General features: G+C 50.8%; 1 long non-coding RNA gene across 1 annotated transcript in view; it reads right to left on the bottom strand.

Moving 5' to 3' along the window:
* The window catches only part of LOC142803593 (uncharacterized), a 149,654-nt gene extending 133,425 nt beyond the window's left edge, over window positions 1–16,229 (bottom strand). Inside the window, exons 1-2 of the long non-coding RNA XR_012894183.1 lie at window positions 16,093–16,229; window positions 14,150–14,246 (exon numbers count right to left, since the gene is read on the bottom strand). This is a non-coding gene — a long non-coding RNA (uncharacterized LOC142803593). The remainder of the gene's footprint in view (window positions 1–14,149; window positions 14,247–16,092) is intronic.

The following is a 16,229-nucleotide window of genomic DNA, read 5'->3' as shown; positions in this document are numbered from 1 at the left end:
AAAGAGAGCGCCTAGTTTCGTGTAGCCGGGCAGTCTCTCCCTCCACTGGGAGAGAGCGCGGATCTTCACGTAGTCACACGTCCTCTCTCTCCATTGAGTGAGGGCTCAGCGCCGCGCCAAAAAGCCACAGGCTGACGCGCCCCGATGGGTGCGTGTGGGCAGGCCTTCAAATGAGTACTGTCACGAATTTTAAAAAATACGTTCAAGATGCCGCTCTAAATAAAAACACGAGTGTCGTGGTGCTTAGTAGTCCATTGAATACATTTTAACAACGCCTTAACGGGACACTGTAGTGGTTATTGCACATTCGATATCGGCTCCCTCTTACAACATGCCTACTAAGGTTTCTTTCGCGATGTGCGATTGAACGACGGCGCTATAAGCGAGCAAGCTTTCACCGAGGGAACGCCAAACAGCGCGCGTGGAGCGCAGGGGAGATGCGTGGAAGAGAGAGAGACACGTGGAGCGGTGACGACAGCTTCGGGATCGAGCTGGGCCGCTCAGCCTGTTTGCTTCAGGATTGTGCCTAATTTCCGCTGCTTAGCGAAGTATCAGTTCTTTCAGTTCGTAGGGATCTCTAACCATTTCACCATTCTCTACTTCATCAGAGATTTTTGCCATCCGACATTCACTGCTTGTGTTTCTTCGGAGTTAAAGTGGACTCGCTATCCCGAATTACTGCATGGCAAATGGTTACTGCCACACTTTCGGTCGCGTTGATGTCGTTTTTGACCAGTTCGCTCGGGTTCAGAAGATGGCTGCAAAATGGGTCGCTGCAGTTAAAAGAAAAGACTTCAAACATACCAGATAAAGTGTGATGTGCTCCCAGCACTTCCGTGACGGCGACTACGTACGAAACCCGGCTCTCATGCAGTCGCTGAGATTGACGATCAAGTGCGCGCGACTGAACACAGCAACATGGTTCATTTTGTGTTTTGCGCACCTGAGGGGGCCTGGCCGCCGCCACAATTCACCTTCGCGAAAAGAAGAAAAACTGAGGCAACGCTGTAAGACTACTTATGTGCCATAACAGCGAGTAGTTAGCTGGTGAGCACTCGGCTCACTGCGCTGCCTTGCTTCCGTGACGCTCACTTTGAATATATATATATATGGAACGCGCAGATCGCAAGCCGTCACGCAGACACCGTTCATCGTATAGTTTTGCTCGATCTGGGACCCAGTACGCGCGATCTCCCTGTTGCAGCAACAGCTTGCAATCATGCCTTTAAAAAATTTGGGGACCCTCAAGCTTCACCTTTAAGAGTTGATCGCGATAGCGATATTCTGTTCCTAGTGCGTTCTTTTAGTGAATTCAGTGCATGAAAACATGTATTGCATGAAATCTTTTCGAACTTGTCATGCACCCACTACGTATAGCCTTAAAGAAATAAGCGCAGTAGCGTGTATCCTTTTGTACACTGGGTAACGGGCTCTAAACCACGAAGCCATTATAATAATCCATTATATTTACAACTATTATGCGATCCTTTCTAATTACTCGTTTCTTGGACAATCCACCAAAGTGGGTGTGAGCCGTACATTTAGGCCATCATCATCATCTGCATGTTCTGACGGCCACTGGCAATGGGCGCTTGTACCACGTATTACTACTACAATATTTCATGTTGCCTTGTGAAGCATGCATGTATACAGGACGCGTGCGTTTGCAAAGCATGAAAGCTACTTTCACTGCGTTTCCAAGCATAGGAAGTTCTTTTGATTATATTCACAAGCAGGCGCGGGACCGTGCGGTCGAACGTCCGCGCAAACGACCCGGGTTCGATTCCCGCTCGGACCCAGACGACCCTAATTCGGTCCCCATTTATATTATTTGCATCGTTCTCAATTTTTCAGTCACGCACAAGATCATTTTTCACTCAACTGCCGACGCCGGGATTTCTGCGAAACGAGCTCTTTAACGCTATAACGTTGAAGTATTTATCACAGCAAGTCTTGATCGCCCACTAACGTGACCTTGTAGCACGGGCACTTTAATTCAACTCCGGCTGAATTTTTGATTGATTGATTGATTTGTGGGATTTAACGTCCCAAAACCACCATATGATTATGAGAGACGCCGTAGTGGAGGGCTCCGGAAATTTCGACCACCTGGGGTTCTTTAACATACACCCAAATCTGAGCACACGGGCCTACAACATTTCCGCCTCCATCTGAAATGCAGCCGCCGCAGCCGGGATTCGATCCCGCGACCTGCGGGTCAGCAGCCGAGTACTTTAGCCACTAGACCACCGCGGCGGGGCCGGCTGAATTTTTCTATCAAAATCCAAAATCATCGGTGCTGTACTATACGACTATAACTCATAGGATAATACAGACGACAACACTGAATCATTACCGTGACAATCGATCACTCCCGAAGGCCACCAGATCAAGCAAAATCGTAGTCCAAGGTGTCCCAGCAGCTTGGTCTAAATTAATGCTTTCTCGAATTAGACCACTGTATGTGTGACAGATTTGATAACAGTGAATACTTGCGAATGCGCATATTGTAAGCGAACGTAACACTGACACCTATAAAGTGTTCTCGTTCAGAAGCTCGGCCTGTACAACATTGCTCTGCTGCTTTCAATATATATATATTGTTATGGCGTTTATCAGCCGGCACACAGCGAGTCTACACAATGGCGACAGTAACAGCCAAGCACGGACTCTCCGCGCGAGCGGCGTTCTTTTTGGGCAGACCCACTAGAAAGCACTTGAGAGTTCGACCCATTTCAGTGTTCGGCGGCTTCTCTAAAATTACCCCGGGGTCGAAGAGGGAGCCGCCTGGCGACCTAACAGCTTGTCACTACGAGCGGGTCATAGTAAGCCTTCAGGCGCTCCACGTTGACTATGTCGCGCCCGCGGCGGCGCATGTCCGAAGATTGTTCAGTTGGCTCGATAAGATAGTTGACCGGAGATGTGCGCTTGATCACACGGTAGGGACCTTCATATTTCGGGAGTAGTTTGGAAGAAAGGCCAGCTACAGAGGTCGGGATTGAGAGCCATACAAGGGAACCAGGAAGGAACGTGGGCTCAGAAGTGGCGGAGCCATCACGAATACTCTTCTGCCGCTCTTGCTCATGCGTCGTAAAAGTCTTCGCAAGCTCGCGACACTCTTCAGCAAGCCTGGCGGTCTCGGAAATAGGTGTACACTCAGATGGATCCGGCGTGTACGGGAGTATCGTGTCGATGGTGTGTGACGGGTGCCTTCCGTACAGCAAAAAGAAAGGTGAAAAACCAGTCGTGCTCTGAGGGGCGGTGTTGTAGGCGTAGGTGACGAAGGGCAGTATGGTATCCCAATTCGTGTGGTTGGCGGCGATGTACATCGACAGCATGTCACCGAGGGTGCGGTTAAAGCGTTCGGTCAGGCCATTCGTCTGCGGGTGGTAAGCAGTAGTTTTGCGATGGACAGAATGGCACTCAGTGAGAATGGCGTCGACGACTTCTGACAAGAAGACACGGCCTCGATCGCTGAGAAGCTCCTGGGGTGGACCGTGGCGCAGTATGAATTGATGTAGTAGGAAGGACGCAACATCACGCGCAGTAGCCACAGGGAGAGCGGCGGTTTCGGCGTATCGCGTTAAATGATCTACGGCGACGATGGCCCAGCGGTTGCCAGTGGACGTCAGAGGGAGTGGTCCATACAAATCGATACCTATGCGCCCAAACGGACGGTCAGGGCAAGGTAACGGTTGCAGACCGGCTGGTGACATGTGTGCGGACGGTTTGCGGCGTTGGCAAGCGAGACAGGAGCGAACGAACTGCTGGACGTAGCGGTACATCCCGCGCCAGAAGTAGCGTTGTCTAATGCGATGGTAGGTTTTGAATACCCCAGAGTGCGCGCACTGTGGATCAGAATGGAAGAATTCACATATCTCCGACCGCAGACTGCGGGGTATCACGAGTAGCCACTGCCGGCCATCGGCGTCGTAATTGCGCCGGTGTAGGAGGCCGCCACGAATGGCGAAATGGTGAGCTCGACGACGCAAGGCACGCGTGGATGGCGTTGCAGACGGATCAGAGAGCAAGTAGATCAGTTGGGCGATCCAATTATCCTTTCGCTGTTCGGTAGTGATGATGTCAACATCAATGGCAGAAACAGCAACCGAGGATACTGAGCAGAGCACGTCAGCTTCCGGCAGAGGGGAGCGCGAGAGGGCGTCGGCGTCAGCATGCTGGCGTCCGTTGCGGTAGAGCACGCGGATGTCGTAGTCTTGTAAGCGAAGAGCCCAACGGGCGAGGCGGCCTGAGGGATCCTTCAATGATGACAGCCAGCATAGTGCATGATGGTCGGTGACGACATCGAATGGGCGACCATACAAATAAGGTCGAAACTTTGTAAGAGCCCAGACGATCGCCAGGCACTCTTTTTCCGTGACGGTGTAGTTTGTCTCGGCTCTCGTGAGCGTACGGCTTGCATATGCCACAACATAATCGGGGAATCCGGGTTTGCGCTGCGCCAGGACAGCGCCGAGGCCTACTCCACTGGCGTCCGTGTGCACCTCTGTTGGGGCCGTAGGGTTGTAGTGGCGGAGAATGGGAGGAGACGTCAACAAATGGCGGAGCTTCAAGAACGCGTTGTCGCACTCTGACGACCACGAATTGAGGGGCCCGTTACTTCCAAGGAGCTTCGTCAGCGGTGATATAATCGTGGCGAAGTTTCGTATGAAGCGTCGGAAGTATGAGCACAGGCCCACGAAACTACGCAGTTCTTTGGCGGACGCAGGTTTTGGGAATTCGGCCACGGCCCGAAGCTTGGCTGGGTCAGGAAGAATGCCATTCTTGGACACGACGTACCCTAGGATGGTGAGTTGGCGTGCTGCAAAGCGGCACTTCTTCAGATTTAGTTGCAAGCCGGCATTGCTCACACGTGCGAAAACTTCTTTTAGACGTTGGAGATGGGTGGAGAAATCTGGAGCGAAGACAACAACGTCATCGAGGTAACACAAGCACGTGTGCCATTTCAAGTTGCGCAGAACGGTGTTCATCATGCGCTCAAATGTCGCAGGTGCATTACACAGACCAAACGGCATGACGTTGAATTTGTACAAGCCGTCGGGTGTGATGAAGGCAGTCTTCGGTCGAGCGTCATCAGCTAGGGGTACTTGCCAGTACCCCGAGCGCAGATCGAGAGAAGAAAAAAATTGGGCTCCGTGAAGGCTGTCAATTGCGTCGTCGATGCGCGGCAGTGAGTAGACATCCTTGCGAGTGATCTTATTTAGCCGTCTGTAGTCCACACAGAACCGCACAGAACCATCTTTCTTCGCAACAAGAACAACAGGAGACGCCCATGGACTATCCGAGGGCCGAATGACGTCGCGTCGGAGCATATCGTCAACCTGCTCGTTAATTTCCCGGCGTTCAGCAGGCGACACGCGGTATGGACGTTGCCGTAATGGTGGATGGGCACCAGTGTCGATACGATGCGTAACAGTGGACGCGCGACCGAGAGAACTTCGCCCGACATCGAAAGAAGAACGGTATCCTTGCAACAGGTCTAGAAGCTGGGAACGCTGTACTGACGTTAGGCCGTCATCAATGTATGGGCCAAATACATCAGGAGATGATGGGTCAGAAGTACAAACAGCACTGATGGTATGCGAATCAAGACAACGCGAGTCTTCGGGTGCGTCCAGGACTTGTGCGTCGTCGACTGGTTCCACTCTGCCGAGACATTCCCCTCGAACCAAGGTAACAGTGTACGGGGATGGGTTGGTCACGAAAATAGCGGCGTTGCCCTGGGTGATTTGCACGGTCGCGAAAGGTACTAGCAACCCTCTCCTTCTGGAAGCACGGTAGGATGGCGAAACGAGTGCAATTGTGTCGGAGAGACCGGTGCAGTAGACCGATACACCCATCGTCGAGCTTGGAGGCACTATAGTATCGTCTTTCACAAGAATCTTGCTCAGTGTCGAGGGACCGTCTTCTGGCGTCAAATGCGAGAAGGGCGAGACTTCAATTTCGGCGGCGGCACAATGAATGACGGCGTCGTTGCGGGAGAGAAAATCCCATCCCAGGATGACGTCATGAGAGCATGCAGGAATGATGATGAATTGGGCGACATACAGAACGTCCTGAACGACAACGCGAGCTGTGCAGCCTGCTGTAGGATTAATACGATGTGAGCTAGCGGTACGAAGGGACAGTCCAGAAATCGGCGTCGTCACTTTTCGAAGCAAGCGGCAAAGGTTTTCGCTCATAACTGATACCGCAGCTCCAGTGTCAATAAGAGCAGATGCATGAACACCGTCCACAAGCACGTCAATGACATTAGATGGGTGGCTCTGAGGGCTTTCACAATGCGATAGCGTCGCAGTCCTTGCCTCTGGGACTGCGACGACTAGTTTTCCCGCTCATGAGCAGAAGAACTTGGCCGCATGGGGTACAGAGACCGACGTCGTGGAGACGGCGACCTTCGAGCAGACGGACCTGGGCGAGACGACAGTGGCACAGACGGCAGTTCGTCGTTATACGAACGGCTAAGGTGGCCAGCAACAGGAGAAGAAATGGGAGCCGGCTATAGTCGAGAGCAATAACGGGCTACGTGACCGGCGTAACCGCAAGCAAAGCAGATGGGCCGGTTGTCGGGTGTGCGCCATCGGTTTGCCGGGGTGGGTCTCGCCCGGAACGGTGGCTGGAAAGGCTGCATGGTGGGCTGAAAATGAGGCTGAGGGGTTGCGCCAACATACGCAGCCGGCATACCCGCTGCAAAGGACGGAGGTCGTGCGGCAGCTTCGGCGTAAGTCAGTGGTGCAGGCGCTTGAACGACTGGAGGCGGCCTTGCGACCACTTGGGCGTAACTTGGGGGCGCAGGGGCCGGAAGTTGTTGTGGGTGGTACGCAGGCATGACCTCCGCTATTTCCTGCTCAATCGCTCGGCGGATGGGTGGAAGAATAGTAGTTGCCGATTGTTGAACAGCCGGTGGGTGGGCAAAGGGAAGGAGAGAGAACTGGCGCGCGATTTCCTCACGGATGAAGGACTTTAGGTCTGCCAGCAGCGCCACCTGATCACATCTCGCCTCCAAGCCAGCAAGTTCTGCTTCTCGTGGTGTAGAGCGACGGGTCATCGAACGCTGCCGGCGGAGCTCCTCGTAGCTCTGGCACAGCGTGATGACCTCAGCTACTGTGCCTGGGTTTTTGGCTAGCAGCATCGTGAAGGCATCATCGTCAATGCCCTTCATGACGTTCCGGATCTTGTCTGATTCGGACATGCTGTCGTTGGATTTCTTGCACAGGTCCAGGACATCTTCAATGTAACTGGTGAATGATTCACTGGCCTGTTGAGCGCGTTCGCGTAAGCGCTGCTCGGCTTGCAGCTTGCGAACGGCAGGGCGGCCAAAAACGTTGGTGATAGCAGTCTTGAAATCGGACCAGGTTGCGAACTCGGACGCGTGGTTGGTGTACCGCAAACTTGCAACGCCCGCAAGGTAGAACACCAAGTTTGTCAACTTGCCGTCCTCGTCCCATTTGTTGGGGACGCTCACGCGCTCGTAAATGGCGAGCCAGTCCTCCACGTCAGTGCCATCGGCGCCCGTGAAGATGGGTGGATCGCGGATCCTGGGGACACCGGGACAAGGGGGTGGCATGGGAGGAGGCGTTTGCTGAGAGGCGTCGTGGGACATGGTAGATTGCAGGGTACGTGAGCGTAGTTCCAAGGGCATCGAAGGGGATCGTAGCACTCTCCACCAATTTGTTATGGCGTTTATTAGCCGGCACACAGCGAGTCTACACAATGGCGACAGTAACAGCCAAGCACGGACTCTCCGCGCGAGCGGCGTTCTTTTTGGGCAGACCCATTAGAAAGCACTTGAGAGTTCGACCCATTTCAGTGTTCGGCGGCTTCTCTACAATATATATATATATATATATATATATATATATATATATATATATATATATATATATATATATATATATATATATATATATTTATATATATATATATATATATATTTATATATATATATTGTTACGCCTACGAGGGGTTTATTCGAAGCAGACGTAACGATCGACTCGACGGTATACCGCAGTGAACGCGAAGCAGCGAGCTCTTGCCACCAACCGAACGTCCTCTTCTTCTGCTACCACCATGTTCCCCGCTACACAGGTGCACATACCTAAATTACACATGTGGTAACACTTCCCTCCGCGCATACGAAGCCCACTGGGCGAGTCAAACAGTCTCTCGAGGAATAAAGCGCTTCAAACGTGCAACATGGACAAGTTCAGTTTTTGCACACCGTCGGCCGTTTGAATGGAGACGCGCTATGCGGTAAACTAAATCACTGATACGGTCTACAACAAGATAAGGTCCCGCATAGTGCGCTAGCAGTTTCTCGCTCAAACCGCGTTTTCTAGTTGGTGTCCACAGCAACACTAGGTCGCCGCGATTGTACGTCACATGTCGGCGTCGGCGGTCAAAATGTGCCTTCGAGCGATCTTGCGAAGCAAGAGTGCGCAAATAAGCAAGGCGTCTAGCTTCTTCTGCCCGACAGATGATCTCGGATATGCAGGGATCACGGTGGTCCAAACACGGGAAGATGGTATTCAGGGTATGACGAGGTGGTCGAGCATATAGAAGAAAGAAAGGACTGTAGCCGGTAGTTTCATGCTGAGCGGTGTTGAATGCATATGTGATAAAGGGTAGAATACTGTCCCAGTCCTTGTGATCGGATGCAACATACATAGACAGCATGTTCGAGAGAGTTCTGTTCGTTCGTTCAGTTAGACCGTTCGTTTGGGGATGGTATGGCGTAGAGTGCCGAAACCTTGAAGCACAGACACGAAGCATCTCTTCCATCACGTCTGCTGTGAATTGTCGGCCACGGTCACTGATTACGATTTTGGGATGTCCATGTCGAAGAATTACAAAACGTAGCATGAAGGAAGACACATCGGCTGCAGTTGCCGATGGTATGGCAGCTGTCTCGCAGTACCGTGTTAAATGGTCGGTGCAAACGACTATCCAGCGATTTCCATCAGAAGACCGGGGAAAGGGTCCAAGGAGGTCAATCCCGACTTGCTCGAATGGAGCTCTAGGGGGCGGCACCGGATGTAATCGCCCTAAAGGAGCACTTGTTGGGCGCTTATGACGTTGACACTCGTTACAGCTAGACACGTATTGTTCCGTCGTCTGGCGCATTTTGGGCCAGTAGAATCTTTCTTGAAGACGGCACAGAGTTTTCGCTGTGCCTAGATGACCGGATGTTGGGTCATCATGCATAGCCTGCAAAACATAAACGCGAAGACTCTTCGGAACAACCAGAAGATATCGTAAGCCGGTGTTGGTGTAGCTCTTTTTGTACACTAGCCCGTCTCGGATGCAGAAGCGCGTAGGCGATAATTTTGGTTTGGTAGCAAGAAGCTGTTGTACGGTGCTGTCCCTTTGTTGCTCATCCTTAAAGGTCTTGTTATCGGGAAATGGGTGGTCGAGTGATGTAATGTAGGTATCGAAGGTGTCCGCGTCACATTCAATCGTTGGAAGCGGTAGTCGCGAAAGACAATCTGCGTCAGCGTGACGTCGGCCGCTTTTATAGGAAACCGTGAAGTCATATTCTTGTAGACGAAGTGCCCAGCGCGCCAGTCGACCAGATGGGTCACGCAGGTTGACCAACCAGCAGAGAGAATGATGGTCTGTCACGACGGTAAAGGGGCGTCCGTACAGGTAGGACCGGAAGCGCTGCACTGCGAAGACTACTGCAAGGCATTCTTGCTCTGTGACAGTGTAGTTACGCTCGGACTTGCTGAGCGAGCGACTTGCATACGCTACGACGTGTTCTTGATTATCCAAGCGTTGAACCAGGACAGCACCTACACCAATACCGCTGGCGTCTGTGTGAATCTCAGTGGGAGCGAGAGGATTGAAGTGGCGAAGAATCGGATGGGACGTCAAAAGAAACTTCAACTCCGAAAAAGCAGACTCGCATTCCGGGGTCCAGTCAAACTGCGCACCTTTCTGAAGCAGACACGTGAGCGGGTATGCGATATTGGCAAAGCCAGGAATGAATCGGCGAAAGTATGAACAAAGCCCCAAAAAGCTTCGCAGTTCTCTCACCGAGCTTGGCTGCTTAAATGCCTCCACTGCGGCCGTCTTGGCGGGATCCGGTCTTATGCCTTCTTTGTTTACTAAGTGTCCAAGGACGAGTGTTTGGCGCTCTCCAAAACGACATTTCTTTGAGTTGAGCACCAAGCGTGCTTTGCTCAGACAGTCCAGTACGAGACCAAGGCGTGTGTTGTGCTCACAAAAGGTGCGCCCAAAAATTACAACGTCGTCCAAGTAACGAATACACACTTCCCACTTCAATCCACGTAGAATGTTGTCCATAAATCGCTCAAAAGTTGCGGGCGCGTTGCAGAGTCCGAACGGCATCACATTGAATTCAAATAGTCCATCTGTTGTAACAAATGCCGTTTTCTCCTTGTCTTCCTCGTGCATTGGAATCTGCCAGTAGCCTGACCTCAGATCCACAGACGAAAAGTAAGAGGCCGATGATAGACAGTCGATAGCATCATCAATCCGCGGGAGTGGGTATACGTCTTTTTTAGTGATGGCGTTGAGACGGCGGTAGTCAACACAAAATCGCCATGTCCCATCTTTCTTCTTCACTAGAATTACTGGAGCGGCCCACGGACTACATGATTCTTGAATTACATTTTGCTTGAGCATCTCGCAAACCTGTTCATTGATCACTGCGCGTTCTGAAGGTGATACACGATATGGTTTTTGTCGGAGAGGTCTGTGAGATGTCGTGTCGATTCGGTGCTTTATACGGGAAGCAGGGAATGACGGTGAATCATGCTGTGCGAAATCAAAAATACCGGCATGTTTGCGCAGAATACTCGCCAGTTCATTACGTTCCTTGGTGCTGAGTGACTTATCAATCATAGCCATAATGGTGGTGTCCCTGGCGTGCAGATTATCGCAACGGGTCTTATCCGGGGAATCATTGCTTTCTGCGAGGGTGGCAAGCGACAATACTTGGTGTTCACGAATCTCTGCAAGTTTCAGACCCTTCGGCAGCACTGTAGGTTCATTAGAGCAGTTAATCGCCCATAAACCAGTATGCCCTTGCGCAACCGATAATGTACAGTAGGGTATTAAAACTTTCTTCTTTATGCAACTGAGATGCACGGGCTCCACAGTTGCGTCAAATGTTTTCTCGCTTGCAGGTGAACAGGCAACAGGGACACATTTTGCAGACAACGGCGGCACAGTTGTGTCCACAGACACGCAAAGAGCACTTTCTTGAGAGGGGGAGTTTTCCATAAACGAAACTGGGATATCAGAATCTACTGTAATTTGTCCTGTGCGGCAATCAACAGTAGCACCACATAGCTTCAAGAAATCGAGTCCCAGAATGACGTCGTGCGTAGTATGAGGGAGAACAGCAAACTCCGCGACAAAGTTCTGGCATGCCAAACTAACAGTCACAGTGCAGACACCAACAGGTTGTAACACCTCTCCGCTCACTCCACGAAACGTATCAGGACGGTCCCAACGAAACATAACCTTTCGTCCAAGAAGGCGGGTGAAAACTAAACTCATCACTGACACGCTTGCACCTGTGTCCACCAACGCCATCGTCGGTACACCATCGATAAGCACTCGAACCTTATTTCTAAGCATGGAAGCTAACAGAGGTATATCTGTTGAAATCGAAGACTGTCCGGCGACCTCACCTCCAACGGCCGCGCCGGCTAGTTTTCCGTAGGAGGCGAGGAGTGGCGGCGCCGAGGAGACGGTGATCGGTTGGCGCGAGGGGCAGGTGGTGGTGTCACACTGCGGTCAGAGGCCGGAGATTGGTTTCGTAGCGGTCCTGGGATCTCGTAAGACGCGCTTCCCGGGAATGTCGGTGCTCGGGTAAGGCCAGAACGGTTAAATCTCAGTGATCGGTCGTACCTTGGCGGCTGCCGGTAATTGCAATACCTGGCAATGTGTCCTTCGAAGCCACAGTTGTAGCAGACTGGTAGAGGACGCTCGCTGAACCAATGCTGAGACCGCTCAGCTGTGAAGGGTCGGTGACGAGCTTGCTGAGCGGGGGCTGCCCACCTCTGTGTGGCGGAGCCGTGCCGAAGGCGTTGGCCATATCGCTGGTCGGCCGCGAATGAGTCACGACGTGGCCTCGGATTTCCAATTCCGCTGATGTCTGCCACACATACTGATGGTGGCAAAGGAGCTGATGGTGCCGCCGTGTAGTAGGGTGGATTGGTAGGTGGATGAGGAATGGTTTCGTCGACCCTACCACCTTGTCGCTGCAGCTCTTCACGCACAATTGCCCGAATAGTAGCCGCAAGGTCGGTGGGCGGGCTCACGTCGACGCTGGCAACCGTTGTCACATTTGCCAGCCTACCAAATTTCGGGGCGATGCGACGAGTCTTCAATTTTTCAAACGTGCGGCATTGGCGTTGGACGTCGGAGGCAGAGGTGAGGTCATCCCTGCCTATCAGAAAATTGTAAACGTCTTCCGCTATGCCTTTCAATAGGTGTCCGACCCTGTCTTCTTCGGACATCTGCGGGTTTATAATCTTGCAAAGCTTAAGGACGTCCTCTATATAAGCAGTGCAGGTTTCTCCAGGAGTCTGGGCTCTTCCAGCAAGAGTCCGCTCCGCGCTTTTCTTTTTTGAGTCGGAGTCACCAAAACACTTCTTGAGTTCTTGAGCAAAAAGAGCCCATGTTGTCAAGGACTCTTCGTGGTTTTCATACCACATCAGTGCAGTGTCCGTGAGAAACAGCGCGACGTTTTCCAGCTGATCGATAGAGTTCCAGTGATTGTACCGGCTCACCCTTTTGTAGTGCGTTAGCCACGCGTCCACATCTTCTCCTGCCATTCCCGCGAACGGGCGGGGTTCCATGTAGTGATGCCGAGGTGTAGTCAGTGTAGATTGGCGCGAAGTCGAAGCGGTTGATTCCTGACCTTCGCTCTGGGCCATGACGACTGTTGTCGGCGGCAGACCGGCAAGACGACGGCTCCGGCGAACTCCGAACAGCTGTGGCTCCGTGGTACGTCTACTTGTCGTACCCAGCACCTCCACCACTCTGTTACGCCTACGAGGGGTTTATTCGAAGCAGACGTAACGGTTGACTCGACGGTATACCGCAGTGAACGCGAAGCAGCGAGCTCTTGCCACCAACCGAACGTCCTCTTCTTCTGCTACCACCATGTTCCCCGCTACACAGGTGCACATACCTAAATTACACATGTGGTAACAATATATATATATATATATATATTGTGCTGAATGGGGCTCGTCATGGCAGTAGTGTTGAGAATGATTTATGCAGACTTGCTGCATACCAATATATTTAAATGAAGGCTGAATGTATTTCTATCACACTGCACAGAAAAAACGTGGGACTGCATAATTCGCCAGCATGAATCATCAGAAACGTCATGTTTGTATGTATCCTCCTTTCCTCATTTGGACGCAGTACGTGCATGAGCACCTATTGCGAAAACATGTGTACAAAGATATTAGTATGCATCATAGAAATTGGGTACTCTACCCGACAATCGCATGCGTCTAACGCAGCTGATATATCGCTCGCATGTTAACACACCATTGCAACAGGTGGGCTAGTTTTTGGTGGGTCAATATTCGTTCAGCGAACTGGGAGAGCGGAAACAACCAACAGATAAGAGCCACACAGCACGAACGCTCATGTTGTGTCTTTTTTGTGTGTTCCCGCACTCCCAGTTCGCTGAACGATTTGTAACAAACCATCACTGCAGTTCTGGCCAGAATTTAGAAAAAGCGACCGTATTCCAAGCCGGACTGCTATATATATGGACCAGACTATCCATTTGAAAGCTTTCAGCGCAGTTCAGAGCACGTCACCATTCCGGCAAAAAGCGGCACTCGTGGTTTTTTTTTTTTCCCTGGTGGTAGTATGCAGTGACTCATCGCATGCTTCTTGCCCGCAGCGCAGTGCGATATTGATGCAGTGCATCAACAACGCTGCACTCTGAGCCGTGAATTAGCAGTGAAATCCACGAACATCTATATAACGTTTTCGCACGATGCGCACGACCATGCCAATGACGTGGCTAAAATTAAGTTCCGATGCTGCTGTTCCTTATCGGATGCAATATCGATAGTTTAACTTATCATTTGTATCGAATTAAGCATTAACATCCATCGATACGTACCAGTCTATGTTCCCGACGCGGGTGAAGCCAGCTGGTTGGGACAGGGGACTGCTCTCGGCAGCGACGCTTTTATCACTGGCGGTTGTCGGGCCTCCCACTAAAAATAAATCACGAACAGAAAAAATTATTTCATGACGTCCCTGGTGAGGTCTTCTAATAGAGGGAAAGAGTGAAAATTGAGAGGATGAGGGTTGCCGCGGAAGCCCTGCTTCCCCACTTCGCATGCAAGCGGAATGCGCTCGTGCCTACTTTCAAGTCCAATGGCCGCTTGGGCAATGCGGCCATAAAATTTTGTTAATATTTAGTTTTGAATTTCGCTCGTGTTTTGTGAAGAGGCGATGTTCGACTGATTTCTCAGTAAGATTAAACTCGATCGACACAAATGAAATGCACTTTTTATCGCATGTTTTGCATAAAAAAGCAGGTAGTTACACGTACGGTGAAAGTGTCAATCTATGAACGAAGCTTTGATTTACCGCTGACATATAGATAAAATGAGCAAAAGTTGAACCCAGAATATACAGCCAATGCGAAAATTTTCAACAATCGTGAGTAGGACACGTCGTATTTGACCTTAATCACGTTTGTTAAGACGAAGCGCATAATTTTCTTAGAGAAATTGGGTACCAAACGAGACTGATGTTCAGAGTCCTAGAGAGTCTTGAAGCGATCAGAAGTTTTTTACAGCGAAAGCGGTTATGACAACTGGGATCTCACGCAGCGCCCTCGCTGTCCACCGCCGGTGTCCGTAACCACATCGCGCGAAATTAGAAGAACAAAAAAATAACCTAGAACCAATGACACAGTGGGGCTCGAACAAGGGTCCGCTGGGTGCCAGCCCAGTATTCTACCAGTGAGCCACGCCGGTCTTTTTTTTTTCTTTATTGCCTTGCATCAATAGTCAGCTAAACGCTGACGGCACTTCAATGAATTTTGTGGGTGTATTTTGCGACGCACTTCTATTTTGACCAATATGTAAATGTGTGAAAGGTGAATTGAGCGACGCCGTTGCTTGGCACTTGTTGGCAAACTTGATGTCGGCCAAGCAATCGCGTTAATATGACTTATAAAGCGTTTTAAAACGGCCCAGAAACAAGCAGTCCTTGCACAATGCGAACAGCGTAAAGAGTTGGTCGTACAATGCTCGAACCCATTACAAAAGCTTGTTTCTGTTCAACTAATAACTGTGGCGCATGCCCACTTCAGGCATAACTCCTCATCGTCGTCAGCCACTGCATGATCAATTTGCATAAAAATTCCTCGCAATAGTTTAGCGGACACCACGCTTCTCAGAAGAATGACGAAAAATAGCATAGCGAATGCCGGCCTACTACCCTAAAATTTTCATTATTAATGCCGTAGTGGGCATCAAGCAAGTATGCTTGCAGTATAGCCCGATGAGTGTTTTGAAAAGGCTCTGAAAGGCCACTCTTCTAGCTTATGCTGTGACTGTGCTGCGCCTACCACACAGGCCTGGCGTTTTTTCGAGAAAGGACGTCGCTGGAAACAGTGTTTCGACAACTTGACTTGTCTTCGTCAGGGCAACAGCGTTGCCTTGACGAAGAAAAAGTTCACATGTCGAAACGTTGGTTCCGTCGACATTCTCCGCAATAATTTTTAGAAGCATTTAGTTCATCACGCGTATTCACATATTTCGAAACTGCGGCTACAAGAATTTCATGAGCAGGAAGCAGCCTATATTACATGACATGATTTGAACGACACGCAAAAGTAAAAGAAACTAATAGCCGAGCCACCTCGAATTCAAGACTTTCAGTAAACGCATTTTTCCGACAGGAGTTTGGCTGCCGCCTTCACCAATTCGTCAAGCGACACTGCACTTCTGTCAGTCCAGTCTCACTTGCAGAGAATTGTGTTTACTCATATGTACTAATGCAAAATCAATACGCGCTCAAACAATGGCTCCAAATTCTTGCGCTTACCCGTTGCCCTTAAGAAACGCTGAAAAACTTCCCCGGAACTAGAAATCCCTGGGTTAGCACACCGCAGAGCCGCGGAAAACATGTGTTGCCCGCTTCGACGAATGCATGGTTGACTTGTTCGGCGCAGTTCACTGCGG

Source organism: Rhipicephalus microplus, chromosome 3 (assembly GCF_043290135.1).
Source record: "Rhipicephalus microplus isolate Deutch F79 chromosome 3, USDA_Rmic, whole genome shotgun sequence".
Classification (NCBI taxonomy): Eukaryota; Metazoa; Arthropoda; class Arachnida; order Ixodida; family Ixodidae; genus Rhipicephalus; species Rhipicephalus microplus.
Note: the sequence above shows the minus strand (reverse complement) of the source record. Positions and strands in the feature narration are given on the sequence as shown.